This window comes from Ostrea edulis, chromosome 1, assembly GCF_947568905.1.
Source record: "Ostrea edulis chromosome 1, xbOstEdul1.1, whole genome shotgun sequence".
Taxonomy (NCBI): Eukaryota; Metazoa; Mollusca; class Bivalvia; order Ostreida; family Ostreidae; genus Ostrea; species Ostrea edulis.
In genome coordinates, this window is record NC_079164.1 from 81,192,114 (window position 1) to 81,210,143 (window position 18,030).

Here is an 18,030-nt window from a genome sequence, read left to right on the forward strand (position 1 = left end):
ACGTCTATGAAACAGTGAAGAACATGAGAGATATGTATGTGCCAATAAACAGCTTATGGGACATATTTCAGTCTGTATTAGACGTAAGTGTACAAAAGAACATCCCAACTAAGAATGCAAAAACCAAAGATAGCTGTCCATGGATCACCAGAGATATCCAAAAATTAACCCGAAAAAGGGACAAATGGTACAGAAGGAAGAACAACAGGCCCACAGGCCTTATCGGTCACCCGAATAAGTGAAAAAGTATCACTACTTCCATGGGCTATGAAATCTAGAAAAAATTTCCTGTTCTGAATATCTAAGCTAAATTCTAATGTTCAGCAACAGTATAAACAAGATGTGTTCTTAAAACTTCACTGCCCTCAAAAGTGCATACACTGATGAAAGGCTTTAAATAATAGGTGTATTAACATTAAAACATCAAAAGATATTACTAATCCTAAAGTCATAACCCTGGGTTATGAAATCCACCATTTTTTGTACATCCTTTTCTGCTATTCCTAAGTATGCATTTAGAATTTATACAGTATCAGCAAACTTACAAATACATACTATATACTAAGTTTGGTCCCACCCTGGGGTCAGAACCCTTACTCTGGAGAAAATCAAATTTACAATTTTGGTAAAAGACTATCTGCTCTATCCATTTAGCACTATATACCAAGTTTGGCCTCGCCCTGGGATCAGAACCCCTACCACGGGGATCATGAAATTTACAATTTTTGTAGAGGCCTTCCTGCTCTACATCACTATGCATTTAGTTTTTCTTACATGTGTGTGGTTCTTGAGAAGAAGATTTTTGAAAATTGGTCAATTTGGGGCAGTTTTTGCCCCGCCCCTAGGGACCCAGGGGTGCTGGAGTCCTGGCATTTACAATGTAGGTCCCCCTTGTCCCAATGATGCCTCATACCAAATTTGAAAAGAATAGGATTAGTAGTTATTAAGAAGTTAAAAATGTTCAATTGTTAACACACGACGCACGACGACGGACGACAATCAATACGGAAGTTCCGAGTTCCCCAAGAGTTATTTCCCTTTGTCGAACTCTTCCGTAAATTATGACGTAAAATATGATGACAATGGGTACATTTGCTAATTACTATTGTTGTATTATTTCTTAAAAGATGATGTCCAGAGTTTCTCAGACCATCCTATCTCAGGGGAAAGGCAACTTTAGTGAGTTTATGAGTATTGGATAACAAAATGGCTAAAAACAAATACTGTTAATTGCCATCTTTCTTTGATAAAAGCGTCACTCATGTAGAAGAGGAAACGAATAATGATTTAATAGCCAATTTGATGATCTTATTCAAACAGATTATGCTTGATATGGCCAGAATATACATATCAGTGATTGATATAAACAAAAGTTATGCTTTTATTACATTAATCGTACGTAATCGTTATGTACAATGCCAGTCTACGATATAATGTATACATTGTGTACCCACCATACGTCATAAAATGCGAAAGAGTTCGACAAAGGGAAATAATTTTTGTGTAACTCGGAACTTGCGTATTGCAATAGGTCACCCGAGTTTACTCAGGTGACCTAAAAAGTCGGACAGCAAACAAGATACTAGCAAGTTCAAGGAACTCAAGAGAAAGGCACAACAGGAAATGAGAAGGGCATATTGGAAATACATAGAAGGGATAGTGACACCAGATCCAAATCAGGAAAATGGTAACAAAAGGAAAAGATTCTGGACATTCATAAAACACCGAAGATCTGATTGAAACAGCATACCACCCCTAAAAGCAGATGGAGTTCTACACCCTGATCCAACAGACAAGGTTAATATCCTCAACAAGCAATTCCAACATGCATTCTCAGAACCTGTAAATCTAACATTGGAGAAGTTCAAACAGCGGTGCAAGATAGGTCATTATCCTGAGATTGACAACATTGAAATATCAGAAAAAGGAGTCCTCAAACTACTAAAACAACTTAACACACATAAAGCAGCTGGGCCTGACAATTTACAACAAAGAATTCTCAAGGAAGTAGCAGAACATGTGGCACCAATTCTCACTTTGATATTCAACTACTCGTATGAGATAGGTGAAATACCAACAGCATGGCGAACGGCGAACATCTGCCCAGTATTCAACCGGGTATTCAAGAAAGGAAAGAAATATGAAGCAATTAAATACAGGGCAGTATCACTAACGTGTATCTCATGCAAGATCATGGAGCATATAATGACCAGCCACATTATGGCTTATGCTGACAACAATATCATGAACCCATTACAGCATGGATTTAGACGAGGACTATCGTGCGAGACCCAACTCATTGAATTCATGGACGACATCACTTGTAATATGGATGCTGGCACTAAGACAGATTGCCTAATGATGGATTGTTTTGAAGGCTTTCGATAAAGTGAGTCACAGCCTACATATCCATAAATTACAGCACTATGGAGTTACAGGGAAGACTAACAGATGGATTCAGAGTTTCCTGCTTAATCGCAGTCAGAGGGTTCTCATCGAAGGCGAAGCGCCAGATCTGGTATCTGTTGAATCTGGAGTACCGCAGGGGGCAGTGCTCAGACCCAGTTTATTCTTATTTTATATCAGTGATATGCGTAAGGGTTTAATATCAAGAGTAAGATTATTTGCCGACGATACTATTATATATCTCGCAGTAACATCAGACATCGACACAAATACACTTCAAGACGATTTAGACAAGCTGGCAGTGTGGGAACGTAAATGGCTCATGGAATTCCACCCGGGAAAGTGTAACATTCTCACCATCACGAACAACCGTAACATCATCTTGAAGGATTACATCTTGCATGGTCATCAGTTAGAGAGGGTAACTTCAGCTAAATATCTGGGCATTACAATTTCATCTGACATTAAGTGGAGCCAACACATCAACATCATCTGTGTCAAAGCCAATAACACCATTGGTTTCCTTAAGCGTAACCTCAACAACAAAAGTATAAAGGAAAACTCATATATATCATTAGTTAGACCCACACTAGAATAAGCTAGCACAGTATGGGATCCCTACTACCAAACTGACAAGAAGAAACTGGAAATGGTTCAACGCAGGGCAGCGAGATATGTTCTGAACAGATACCGCAACACCTCATCTGTATCAGACATGTTACATCAACTAGAGTGGACGTCATTAGAAGAACGAAGAAGAACAGCAAGACTGAGCATGATGTACAAGCTCAATAACAACAGAGTGAAAGTGGATGTAGCCACCAAACTGCTATCACTTAATGGGACAACAAGAAACAGTAAAATCCAAGCCAAGCAGATTTCATCATGCAGAACCACGGTCAGGAAAGAGTCGTTTTACCCTCGTACCATCAAAGAGTGGAATATCTTGCCCACCTCAACTGTGCTGGCACCGAGTCTTGACGCCTTCAAGGCTCGGTTACAAAACCATTAGGCCAATAACTGTTTTTAATTGTAAATAAATGAAATTTTAAAATCACTCTTTTTTTTTTAATTGGCGCACACCCCAACGTGGCAGAACAGTCAACCAGACGACGGAGGCCACTAACTGTTAGAAGTAGAAACATTGATTTATTTTCACTAAATTTACGCAGTTTTATTTAAACATTGGTTCAATTGATTGTATATTATTTAATGTCCCTCTCGAGAATCTTTCACTCATATGGAGACGTAACCATTGCCGGTGAAGGGCTGCAAAATTTAGGCCTATGCTCGGCGCTTATGGCCTTTGAGCAGGGAGGGATCTTTATCGTGCCACACCTGCTGTGACACGGGACCTCGGATTTTGCGGTCTCATCTGAAAGACCGCCCCATTTAGTCGCCTCTTACGACAAGCAAGGGGTACTGAGGACCTATTCTAACCTGGATCCCCACGGGAAAACATTAGTTCAATGAATTCATATATATTCACTTATATACTGATTTTGACAACGGATAACTCAGTTTACTTGATCAAGATATAGGGTTCACGGCGGGTGTGACCGGTCGACAGTGAATGCTTACTCCTCTTAGGCACCTGATCCCATCTCTGGTATATCCAGGGGTCCGTGTTTGTCCAACTCTCTATTTTGTATTGCTTATAGGAGTTATGAGATTGATCACTGTTCGTTATCTTCACCTTTTATTTTGATATGCAGAGACTCTGGTTATTTAAAGCAATACAAGCTGTAACTGACGGTAATTGAAAAATAAAAGATGTAGCGGAAAGTATAAGAGGGAACATATACTGCCTCGCTAGAGAGCTAGCTTTTCTAGTAATGTGGTAGAGTCTCTCTCTCGATCACACAAATTAAGCAACGGCGAGCGTGATCAGCACTTGGCTGGGTGACAGCTACACGTGACAGTTCCTTCGCCAAATGCTCGGCATTTGGAAGTGAGAGCTACGGGTCTTTTCGATATAAAATGGAGGTCCCATGTCGTGGCAGGTTTCCCAATGCTTCAGTCCAAACATATGTCTAAAGTGGCACTTCACCTACTGCTAATGACGTTTCAATATTTTTAAAAAATCCTGGAAGGGAGAGAAAACATGCAAACAAACAAAACTTCTGTGTACTGTGGAGAATTTATGCATGGTTATCATATGTGTTCAAGTCCTTACATAGGAAGACCTAATTACTTCAGATGTAGTTTTTCTCTGTGTGGTATAGGCCAATTCCACTGTCACAGCATCTTCACAAGTCAAGGGTTATTGATTCGTTACCTCGCACTAACCCTTGACACCAGTGACTATCAAAAAGTTGGGCTCGTTCTGATTGGTTCCCACAAAAGAGTGGGAACCAATAAGAATGCGGTTCTATTTCTAACAACGCGAAGCGAGAGATTCAAATAAAACACGTGTATTAATATCTACAGTTATGACTATTTCAATCGTTAAAGCAATATTGTCTTAAGCAAAAAGGTTTCCAAACTTGATCTACTATCAATAAACGTAATTAGTGGTGTAAATATTACAATTGCGCATGTTTATCAATACAGCAGTATGAGATTGCGTCATCTGTATCCATGTACACCATAACAAGATGCAGTGATTTCATTGGATGTTTTATTTATAGTGGATTGCATAATGGTCTAATGAGCCCAACTTTTACATAGCGACTGATGTCAAGGGTTAGTGCGAGGTAACGAATCAATAACCCTTGACTTGTGAAGATGGTGTCGCAGGAAATCCTGATTTGATTTTTTATGCGACAGATAATATGTTGAGTATATACATGTATCATCAAATGTATAAACTTTCATATTGTTGTTATATGCTAATGAAATGAAAATGTATAATTTCCTTTAAAAAAAAAGAAGGAAAAAAAAGGCTACCGGGTCAGAATTCTGAAACGTAACGGGAAAAAGTTCTGTATCAAATCGATTATGTGATTTCAATAGATCTGCAGTGCATACCATGATAAGACTCAGTTGATAAATCATTACAAACTCACATGATATTATTTTGGCGAATACAAATAAACCTGAATTATTGTAGATGGATTTCAAGAGTTTGAGATAACTTCAGCTTTGGCATTAAGTTATAGTTTGAACTATTTGTATGTCGCCGAAATGGGCAGAAAATGAAATGGCTGGGACTTACAATGTTAATATTTTTCGTCCTTTCGTCACAATTCCGTTTTCGTTCATTATCTCTGCTACAAACGCGTATATTCAACTGAAATTTTTTATATTAATACATCACGAACATTCTTACTTGGTTGTGATTGAATAATTTGACAGAGTTATGCCCCTTTGGATAAAAAAAATGCAACATTTCAGTTGTCCCAGTCACACACAAGGATATTTTGAATTTAGATGTAGAATATCGGTATGTGGCGAGAATGCGTGTCTGGTTCAGGTAAAAAAAAAAAAAAAAAGATTGGCATAGTTATGTCCCTTTGACTTGATTCAGTTTCCTCCCATTATCTTAGTCATACAAGGGCATTATAAATTGAAATTTGGGATATAAATACATCCTGCAAATATGAAGGCCAAGGTGCGCTTGCTTTCTGTCAAATAATTTTTGGATGACATGACGACAAGTATAGCGTCCCACAAGGTTGTCATAATTTCTCCTCCATTTAAGTGGCGTGTATTTATAGAAAGAAGCTGTTACATTAGTGTTCGTGATGAGAAAATATACAGTGTGAGAATCACTACGGTTTTGAATAAAATCGATTAATTACGATATAAGCTGGTATAGGATTGTGGTCAAGATTCTGTGATAATTACTGACTTTGATTTTAAAAAAAATGTTTTATTACAGGAGTTAGCTAACGTGACTGCAAGAGTTATCCGGCTTACCTCAGTCAGAGTTGTTGATTGTGCCAAGGGATGACCACATATATATCATCACTTCACTTGCCCTTCTTGACTTATCAGCAGCCTTCGATGTCATCAACCATGGAATACTATTTCAACGCCTTTCTGTATCCTGTGGAGTTAATGGTGATGCCTAGAATGCATCAGATCCTATTTACAATATAGACACCAGTGTGTTACCATTGGACCCATTAGATCAGATACCCGTCAGTTACCTCTTGGTGTTCCCCAGGGATCTGCGTTGAGACCCAAATTATACTGTCTTTTCGCAAGACCCATAGGAACAATATGTCAAAATTAAAAATACGGACAACGCCAACTCAGCTGGGCTGCAGTACATGTCTGGAATGACCTTTCAGGTGACGTCAAGAAGTCAACATCTCTTGAAATGAAAAACAAAAACAAAAAACACCCAAACAAACGTTTTAAAATTCATTTTTATCAATTAGCTTTTCAGATTCTTACATGTTTAAACCGTGGCTGTTTTTAATTATCAAACACACGCACGCAGTCCTACATTTAAACTTTGTTGCCAGCGGGGGCATTCGTGTTGCTTTGACACATCTATTTTTTAAACCGGTAGCGGTAGCTCAATGGTAGAGCGTTCGCTACGTAACCAGGAAGTCGTGAGTTCGAGTCATGCTCGTGCCATTGTGAGCAAACCCAAGACTTTAGAATAGGTAGTGATTGCTCCTTCGCCAAATGCTCGGAAGTTAGAAGTGAGAATCATGGGTCTTTCGGATATGACCTAAAAAATGGAGGTCCTGTGTGGCGGAAGACGTTGGCACGATAAAGAAACCTTACTGCTACGGTCCTGAGCGCCAAGCATAAGTCTAAATATCTAGTATATCACCTACAGCTGGCGACGTCTCATTATGAAAAATTCTCGACGGGACGTTAAAAATAATCAATTAATCAATCTAGTTTTTAAAATTATGATATCAACAGTACCCTATTCTCACTCGAGTATGAACACAAGAAACTGTTAAAGTTGGAACTAGTCGAAAGAAGAGCAAGAACATGTAGGAGGATTTTATATGATATGGTCTATATCTAGGCACAGTAAAGTTTGTCTGTAATTAGAAAGTTTGGATGCAATAGTAAAAGTATACTTGTAGGAAATACAGGGTGTAGATTTGAACCTGAAATCTGTGATGGGCAGTATCCATAATCACATAATTCAATCTGTTTTGGCTTCTTCAAATAACCTATTTTAAACTTTCAATGGAACGTAAAGTTTCATGTGATTATGCTATCTGTTGACATTAATTGAGACATGGTGTATATTTGGTTTTATTTTTATTTTTTTGCGAGAAATGACAAAATATCAATTGCTATACTGTGGTCTTTATATAGGTCATGTTACAATCATAGGGAAGAAAACGAAAAAATGTCTCTAATATGGTGTTGCATGCAAAACTCGTAGGAAATGTCGACATTCTAGGAAATCAAGGGGTATCCAAAAGCGGACGCACCACTGCAGAAAAAATTGGAATGGGTCAGCAAAAGGCATGGAACCATTCTTAAAAGTACAATGCCTCAAATCGCTGCAGGATAAAGGTGTCAAAGTCCGAGTACAACAGTACAACGTTTTCGCGATTGAAAAAAGCCGTCTCCGAAGAGCGCTAAGAATCATGTTGTCAAAAACCTATCAAATGCACTTCACCAAGTCAGGGAGACACACAAAGGAATTTCTGTTAGCATCATTAAATATTTCACCAAATGTTTTTCATATGCAGTTCATCAGAATTTTGGAGACGCTGGTGGAATCCGTAAAAATTTGACGGCGATAGTTCCCCATGCATTCGGTGATCACTCACAGTGTGATGAAAGTTGATGTACTTATCTAAGAAATCCTGATACATATGTTCATAAGTCCCTTCCCTTGGGAAAAGATCTACAAGGCGAAAAACCGCAGGAGGGATTGACAAAAGTGTTTCAGACTTATGTAGACAATTCCGATAAACTAGCCAAACTTGGATGCACCAACGGTAATGAAAATCTGAATCAAATGATTGCCAAGAAAGCTCCCAAAATCGCAACATTATTCAGGGTCAGTTAGTCTGTCTTTCCGGGTAGCTGCGGCTGTTGCGCAAAAAATGAAGGGCACATGTATCTTATGCAGGTAAATATAATGTTACGGTTAACCTATAGATCTATTTGTATTCTTGAATATTTCAAAATCCATAAAATACTGGAATTTATTTTATATCAAAATAGATACACATTTTAGCATTATATTTTGACGAATATTGTTTTTGCTATTTCACGTGTACATACAGGTTAATGCAGCACGTAACCTCTCACCAGGAAAACATACAGAATAACATTTCAATCAACTAGACAAAAGGAGAAATGTAAAACATGAAAATCAAAATACCTACAAGAAAAAGATGGAGCGTCTGAAATCAAAAGAACAGAGGCAGTCTTCGGAATCGTATTCTGAAATCTGCGAAGGGCAAACATGTGAATCAAATATAGACTTTCCATCCGAAACTTCAGAAATGGAGGACATCATAGGAATTCCTGCTAAAATCGAGCTACCTAAACAAGGAGGGAAACAACACGATCGACAAACATGGCACCCCGAGCATTTTTATATCCGATCTAGAGACCACTGGATTCTGTACGTATTTTAGAACCAAGATTCAATACCAAAATAAAATAATTAAATACAATTTATGTTTTTGGTAGAAAATTTAATAAATATGAGAAGTGTATATGTAAATTATAAACACTGGAATTAATTAGGAATATAATATTGTAACGTTGCTTTATGTAGATAAAGTTTACATTATTGTTTGATTTTATTTCAGCACGTGACATGCAGTAACATCATTCAAATTGCTGCAAGGTCTTTGGAAACCGTTGGCAGTTTTTCCATGTTCGTGCGACCAAAAATGGATTTATTCCACCATCTATAAATAAGTTTACTGGGTTTGAAATGCATGGACTTACGATGTATTGCGACATTATTCCCGTTGCCTCTTTTGATACGAAAGAAGCACTAACGAAGATTGCCGAATGGATGGACAAACAACCAACTACTTGTATTACTGCAGCACATAACGCGTCGTTTTATGCAAGGATACTCGTTTCAACATGCTACAATTAAGGGATAAAAATTCACAGTCTTGTAGGATTTGCAGACACAATTAAACTTTTTAAACAAGAATACCCAAACCAGTCGTCATATAAATTACAGGACCTGGTACCAAACTACGGTACAAACACTCAGAAATTATCAGCCCACAATGCCGTTAACGATGTACTCGTGTTGAAAGACATGCTGTTGAAAAATATTCCCAATGTTGCAAAGCGCCTTAACGACATTACATTTTCCGTAGAACATGTTACCATTAACAATGAAAAACTTACTCACAAAGCCAAACATCTTGATAGTTTCAGCATAATTATTAGTGAAGAGGTTTTGACTAAGACTCAGTGTACCAGCCTAGCTTCCATTGGATTGAATCCCAAACATATGTGGCTTGCATTCGACAGGGGCGGCGAGGAGGGACTGGAAAACATACTGAAGGGAAAATCTGAAAAACAAGTGCCGCTACAAGAAATTTGATGCTTAGTTTTGAATCGCGTTGATTCCGTATTGATGTTTTCAAGGGGTTATAAGCCAGGGAGAAAGAGCAGAGAGAGAGAGAGAGAGAGAGAGAGAGAGAGAGAGAGAGAGAGAGATTTAAATAAACATAACCACTTCAGTTGTTTTTCTGGTTAGAATATTAGGAGATGAATAATCTGTATAAACTTGAAAATTTTACATTTATGGGATTCAAAAATTAAATAAAAGCTATTATATTATTTTATTCATTGTTACTGTGGTCATGTGATCGCAAATAATGACTTTCAATTATACACCGCGCAACATAATTAAGATTTAGCGCAAAAAATGTACATTCATATATATTTTGAATTCAGAATTTTCTTACGCAATTTTAGCGACTTTTCTTTATTGGTATATTGTAAATAGCCATTTTGCCCGTACACATTTGATTTCCAGCAATACGTTAAAGAGACACTACAGCTCATTTTCCACATTTTAATAAAGTGTTTTTAAAAACACGTATTGATAAAATGATAAAAATCATATCGATACTGACAATTTTGAACAATTGGATGCATTAATTTACTCTCAAATGCGCTTTGAAGATCGTCCGGAATTCAAAGGTTTCTTCATGCTGACTCGGACTTTTGAATGCTTATTTACATCACGTGGTTTTGAATGACAGCAAAGGTGTTGTGTAGGAATCCCCTTCAAGGGAACCACACTCACCTTTCAAGTATAAGCTAGATTATTTCCTGCTCATAATGATAAGTAATTATATAAATCATTATTTCAACAGACACCCACCTATGTCCCTATTGACCGATGTTTTTACAACTGGTTAACACTTGTCGTGTTCAGATAAAAATAACACTTTTAAAACAGTTCCTCGCGGCTAGTCCCAATAGCATATTTAGGGGGGCCAGGATCCCCCCTCCCCTTTTTAACCACAAATTGTGAGTGAAACTCCAAATCTTGCACTCAGAATGGCCGATAATAATACTTTGGCTAATATTTGACTTTCACACCCCCCTTCAGAAATCCTAGATCCGCCACTGAGTTACAATCGTTTCCCCTAGCTCTTTGTTTTCCAACGGTCACACTGATCCCAAGGTAAATTTTATTTCACGTATGAGTTTTGTCTCATTTTATTTTTACCTCTTTTCTCATAGAATCTTTCAAAATTCTGGATCTATCCACTACACTTTCTCTCACTGGACGACATGCTGCACTGTTTACTGTCTATGCGCATGCGTCTGAAGACCGGAGGAGGAGACTCGATATTTTTTGTATAGGCCATCAAAAAGTATTAATTTTTATGTTAAAACGAGAGTTTTTAACTTTAGATAAGTGTTATTTTCGCAAAGTTCATACATTCAACAATGCAACAAAAATTGAGAAAGCCCTGAGAAAATTGTCATTTCATGATTTTTGCGCAAAATGAGCTGTTATTCTGAGTTCTTTTAGAAGTTGTGCATGAAAAGTAAATATATGACGTTGAGTGACGTCGAGAATATTCGTAACGTAATTTGTTAAAAACTGCGGCTGTGATGGTTATCTTATCAAACTTTGACATTTTTGTTTTGTTTTTGAAAAACGAACTCGATTACCTCATAATTTTTTTTTTTCATAAATATGTTACAAAATGTTTTTATTCCACTGATATCAATATCATCAAGATGAACAGCACCAAATTCTATCTATTTTAAGTTTAATTATGCAATGAATGAAGTCAATTACTATTTTTATCTATATAATTCAATAGAAAACAGTCACGCTACTGTTAAAACAATGGTATGTTGAAGACGTAATTACTGAAAAAAACTGTGCTGTTCAATGGAATTTTTTTTTCACAGAGTAGTATATACATTCAAGATACCTCTGTCAAATTTTCAGGTGGGGTTTTCGAGTGAAAAAATGTATGTAAACCCGCAACCTACATTAATCCAGTAATCTTCTCGTTGTTAACGAAATGGTGTACTTAAAGTTGGAACTTTAGTAAGTATCAATTTTCCAGTCAAACTAGTTCAATGTTAGAGTCTTCTGGATTTATGAAATCTTCCCAAAAGTCGTTATTAGCTGATGTAATTTGGAACAGTGGAAAATGCAGTGCGCATACATTTGGTGACAATTACAGGTATGCTATTGATGGTAGATCACTTACCCACAAGATACAATTGCAGAATAGTATGGCGTTCCGGGAAATATACATAATATGCATTGCATCTTTGAAATGCTAACACTACGAATTTAATTCCACAGTGGTTGTTTCAGACGGTTATGTCCGGGACATATACAAACGATGCCTTACATTTTGGACATACAAAAGGAGTTGCTGGTACCAAAGTGGCTTTTACACACAATTCGGTTGAAAAAGGAAACATTGAAAATAAGCAAAACTTTATTGAGATCCTTAAATAATGAAATTGTGCATGATAAAATAGTGGGGTGGGGGGGGGGGGGGGGGGGACATGCCAACGGTGATGCAGACGTTCTAATTGGTAAAACCGCTGTTATATCATCCCTGTTAAATCCAACGGTCCTTCTGGGTAAAGACACATATTTACTTGTACTCTTATTCTACTGTTGTGAGCCTGATTCAGAGACCCTTATCTTTACACCAATCACAAACTTGAGATACGGGACATAAAGAAGACGAAAGATATCCTTGGTAACGAGGCTAGCAAGTTGTTGCTGTGAGCGGATGTGACGCTACTTCAACATTGTGTGGGATAGGAAAGGGGTCTACTTTAAAACAAATCTCTGAGAGCTTTGTAAGGTGTTTCATTGATTTTTGAAGCTCAAATAGTTCGTCAATACAACCTATCATTGGATCAAATGCTGTCTGACGTGTTTCGTACCGATTGTTAGGCCGTTCTTGGCACACTGATTTTGACTACGGATAACTCCGTTTAGGATATAGGGCTCACGGCGGGTGTGACCTAAATAAAGATAACGAACAGTGATCAATCTCATAAATACATAAGCAATACAAAATAGATAGTTGGGCAAACACGGACCCCTGGACAGACCAAAAGTGGGATCAGGTGCCTAGGAGGAGTAAGCATCCCCTGTCGACCGGTCACACATAAAAGCTATTGATTTTAGCTACGGATTATTCCGTTTACCTTTACATTTTTTCACTTAAATGATAATTTTGATCTAGAATATATTTGGAAAAATCCGACACAAGGGTTGTCATTGTAAGCTGCTTAATTCCTTAACGTATAGATCCTCCCTCAAGTAATCCCTTTGGGATCCTGGTCAGAATAGGTCTTCTGTACCCCTTACTTATCGTAAGAAGCGACTAAATAGGGCGGTCCTTCGGAAAGGGACTGCAAAAACCGAGGTCCCGTGTAACAGCAGGCGTGGCACAATAAATATACCTCCCTGCTCAAAGACCATAAGCGACGAGCATAGGCCTAAATTTGCTGCACTTCACCGTCAATCGTGACGTTCTCGAGCGGGACGTTAAACAATATATAAATAACCTACCTCCCTCAAGTGACGTCATAATTTTTGTTTTTCAAAATCTTTGATTAAACTTTTGCATAGTAGAAATTTATCATTTGGAAATAATTAGTAGTCAAAATCAGTATGTAAAGAACAGCATAACAATTGGTATGAAACATATCAGACAACATTCGACCCAGTAATAGCTTGTATAAGCAAATTAGATCATTATAACGACCATAGAATTTGCGAAATGCTGACATTGAAACCCCCGTAACATCAACTTATTTGTCAGTAGCTTTCCTCGATCTAAAGTTTGATCATATGATATATTGCGTATCGAAGAAGTAGAGATAATACACATACATCATATGCATGTGATAATAAAATATTGCTAACAAATATGGGAAGTTGACGATTTAGAAGCTGAACTCATCTCGTCTGTCTTGAAGTTGTATTGTTAATTTGCCGTTGACATCTCTTTTCAATAAAATATCCAAATATAAAGCAGATATGGAAGAGCCCGTGTTGTGTTTTATTTCGAGTTCACTGGGATGAAACGTGAAGATAACGAACAGTGATCAATCTTGGGATGAAAGGAGTAGATAACGATCAGTGGTCAACCTCATAACTCCTATAAGCAATACAAAATAGATAGTTGGGCAAACACGGACCCCTGGACACACCAGAGGTAGGATCAGGTACCTAGGATGAGTAAGCAACCTCTGTCGAATATATCAATATATCGAATCTACATATAAATGAAAACGAGGATTATTAATAGACAAACGTAGTCGATATATCAAAATATCGAGTTGAAGGCCATAACAAGTGATCAAAGAATTAGATAGGTTACATGAGTAATATGTTTTGGCTCCAGCTGACAAAGCTTGTAACGACATTGTCTTCGTAAGGCTCATTATTACAACTGTATTTTAAACTAACTTGGCATTAATTCTACTTTTGGTAATCGTACTTATACTCCAACTGCCCTTTCAAAAAATGGTATTCTTCAAAATCATGCTGTCCGTCGGATGGGACGTTAAAGCGTGTCTCGTGTCAAGAATCACAACCCCTTTGTCACGCTAAAGATCGTTTCCCTGGTGTTCGAAAAAGAGTAGGCTCACTTGGGGCCGTCAAGGAAACTAAAATACTCACACAACCAAATATATTTCAATTAGCTAACCGCCGTAAAACGGCCGAAATATTTCCAAAACGGCATAAAACCTCAATCAATCAATAGCATGCTTCAGTTTTAAATACATTTAATATCCCAGTCAATGGGATGGATGAATATGAATTACCGTACCTATACTGGATACTTCACAAAAACCCTTACAAACAAAGATACATTGCTGGTTCGAGTAAATGTTCTACCAACTCCCTATCTTTACTCCTCACGAAAATGTTTACAGCTGTGAAGAAACTTCAAATTTACTGTGCCACAACATATGCCAGAAGTGGTGTAAATCAAATGTGGATTATTTAAAATTCTAAAGAACTTTTAGTAAATTTGAAATCGCAAAACTTTTCTCAAATCAACAACATCAAAACGTATGGTTGACTTTTCAACACTTTACATGACCATTCCTTACGATTTAAGACTAGACTTTTTGACATCATAGACAGTTGCCTCTTCAACAGAAATGGATAAAAGAAATACATGTATTCATATCTAGTGATCAGTCATCCAAAAAATTACTTTGTTAAACACCACTCTGATTCCACGTACAAATACTCTGAAGTTGAAATATAAAATACTCAGTATGTCGGAGTTCCTCGTTGACAATATCTTCGTAGTCTTTGGTGATCAGGTCTTCCAACAGTCTGTTGGAATTCCCATGAGCATGAATTGTGCTCCTTTGTTAGCTGACCTGTTTGCATTATTCTTACGAAGCAGAGTTTATTCAAAAGCTTCTTTATGAGAAGAAAATCTCTTGCTGTGGCCTTCAACTCGGCATTTAGATAAATCGATGTTTTATCTATTAAAAATAATAATTTTCATTCAAATGTCGATTCGATATATCCCTGTGAACTCGAGATGAACGGCACCATAGAGTCCTCCACATGTACTTAGCTATTTTATTAAAAATGGATATTAATGGCAAGCTAACAACTCAACTTTATGACAAACCGTATGATTTCAGCTTCTTCATTGTCAACTTCCCATATTTATGTAACAATATTCCATTATCACCTGCATATAGTGTTTATAGTTCTCAACTGATTCGATACTCAAGAAGATGATCTGCATTTGATAAGGTTTTAAATTGAGACAGACTACTGACACCCACGTTGATGTTACAGGGGTTTCAACAGTCTCATTTAATGCCAGCATTTTGCAAAATCTATAGTCGCTATAATGATCTAGTTTGCCAATACAACCTATCATTGGGTCAAATACCGTCTGACGTGTTTCATACCGATTGTTAAGCCGTTCTTGGTACACTAATATTTACTACGGATAACTCCATTTACCTGAACAAGATATAGGGCTCACGGCGGGTGTGACCGGTTGCCAGGGGATGCTTACTCCTCCTCGGCACTTGATCCCACCTCGGGTATATCCAGGGGTCCGTGTTTTCTCAACTCTCTATTTTGTATTGCTTATACATGTAGTTGATTACTGTTCGTTATCTTCGCCTTTCATAAATTGATGTCATTCATCCAAATTAATGTAATCAATAATTCATACTTATAGATATAAAGGAATATGATATAAATAAGTCGTTAATTTGTTTTATTGGAATCGAAAATTATTTTTTGATATTAGTGAATGAACAGCAAATAGTAAAGGGGCGCCTGATAAGACGCTGTATAGATTAAAATCGAACAGATCCATGATCATGGATATGAAAGGATAACAAAAAGAAGGGGAAAAGTCATAAATGTAAAACTTATACGGTACCAATTTTATTGATTCTTTAATACTTACATACATATGACATTGCCGGAAGTATGACTTTGCCTTGTTCGAATTAGATATCGGGTCTGTTAATCTCTCTCGTTAATATAACAGGTGCTTTATATCACATTCTTGTATCTAAGGTGTGTTCTATGCATCCAGTTTTACCTTTTGGAAAGAATTAATTTAAGTGCTAAAGACACTTCCTATAAAATTTACATGAACTTGAAATGGTATTTTAATTTTTTTTAATGCAACAGCGAACCTAATATGTACACCACAACAAAGTGATGAGATGGAAAATATTCCCACTTTTGTTAGGTCAGTTGAAGCAAGAAAACACCCCGAAAACACGCGACAGGATTTGTTCGAATTATTTCCACGATAGCCAACAAGAGCTTCATGATGTAATTTTGATTACCACTGTCACCCACAACGCACTGCAGATGAACTGTTTGTTTTTATTTCATGGTCTATTTAAAGAATTAGACCGCTTGCTAGGATAATACACTGTCAATGGTTTTTTCTTCTCTTGAAGGAATATCGGATACCAATTAACTGTAATAATGCACATTTTAACTTTCCTACCATAATTTTATGACTGCACTAATGAGGAATAGTTACAGCGTATGACGTACTTGTGGTAAATTTTTGTCCTCGAGCTGCTGGGTTTTCATTGATACACAAGCGGCCATATCTCCTGCTAAGATGTACCAAATCTTCCAAGAATGCACTTTGACAAGGTTAACGACTTTCGATTCCTGCCTGCGGTTATAAAAGATTATTTTCATAACCAAGTTCCAAATAGCCTCGTGTAACACAAAGGCATGATAAATGTGTCAGAAAAGGAATTCCCGATAATCATATATTTTGTAAAGCCGTGCGCATATGTTAGGAACCACTGAGTAATAAAGACAACATATAGTCTACAGTTGTCCATATTCATTTTGAACGTGTTAACCCTCTGCTCTGCACCATACTCTACTGTAGACTGATAAAGAGATACTACCAGTACTATAATAAAGCGGTGGGAGTGTTGGTTCGACGTCTGCATATCCTTTCTCTCTCTTGCAGATCGAATATTTGATATTTTGGTTTGAGCTGTTCAGGGTAATAATCATAGGAGCAGTTATCATGACCTGGTACTTATTACAGGGAGTGGAAGGAGAGACAAGGAATGTTATTACACAGCTTTGTCCATTACTTACATTATACGGTGATGATTAGAGATTTCATCGCTGCATTTTGTGTGAACAAACTTGGACGAACACGATTTCACTGTGCGTAGAGATTAGAGATTGAAAGCATCAATACCAGCTTTCATTTACTTTAGTGGAGTGACTCGCTATAAAACTCCAAAAGAGTATGTTTCTCTTCTATATAGTCGACCGCCGCTGTAGCCTAGAGGTAAAGCGTTCGCCCCGCATGCGGAAGGTCGGGGTTCGAATCCCGGCCGCGACAGACCTAAGTAGTTAAAACAGGTAATGACAGCTCCATCGCCAAACGCTCGGCATCAGGTGTGAATGTCACGGGTCCTCGGAGATGACCTTAAAAACGGATGTCTCGTGTCACAGTAGGTGTGACATGCTAAAGAACCCTCACTGCTCAAAGGCCGTAAGCGCCGAGCATAGGCCTACATTTGAAGCCCTTCACCGGTTTTTGTGACGTCTCTATATGAGTGAAAAATTCTCGAGAGAGACGTGAAACAAGATACAATCAATCCTCTATATAGTCCGTATGTACCCTAAAGTAGAAGTAGACCCAACATTAATCAAGTTTCTTTTCAGGGACATGCAATTCAGAAAAGTGTCTTAAGCCTGTAAATCCC

At 37.5% G+C, this 18,030-nt stretch overlaps 1 protein-coding gene across 1 annotated transcript in view; it reads right to left on the reverse strand.

Moving 5' to 3' along the window:
- LOC130054058 (uncharacterized) overlaps nucleotides 1-18,030 on the reverse strand; it is a 1,204,346-nt gene that overhangs the window by 1,119,437 nt on the left and 66,879 nt on the right. The window lies entirely within an intron of this gene.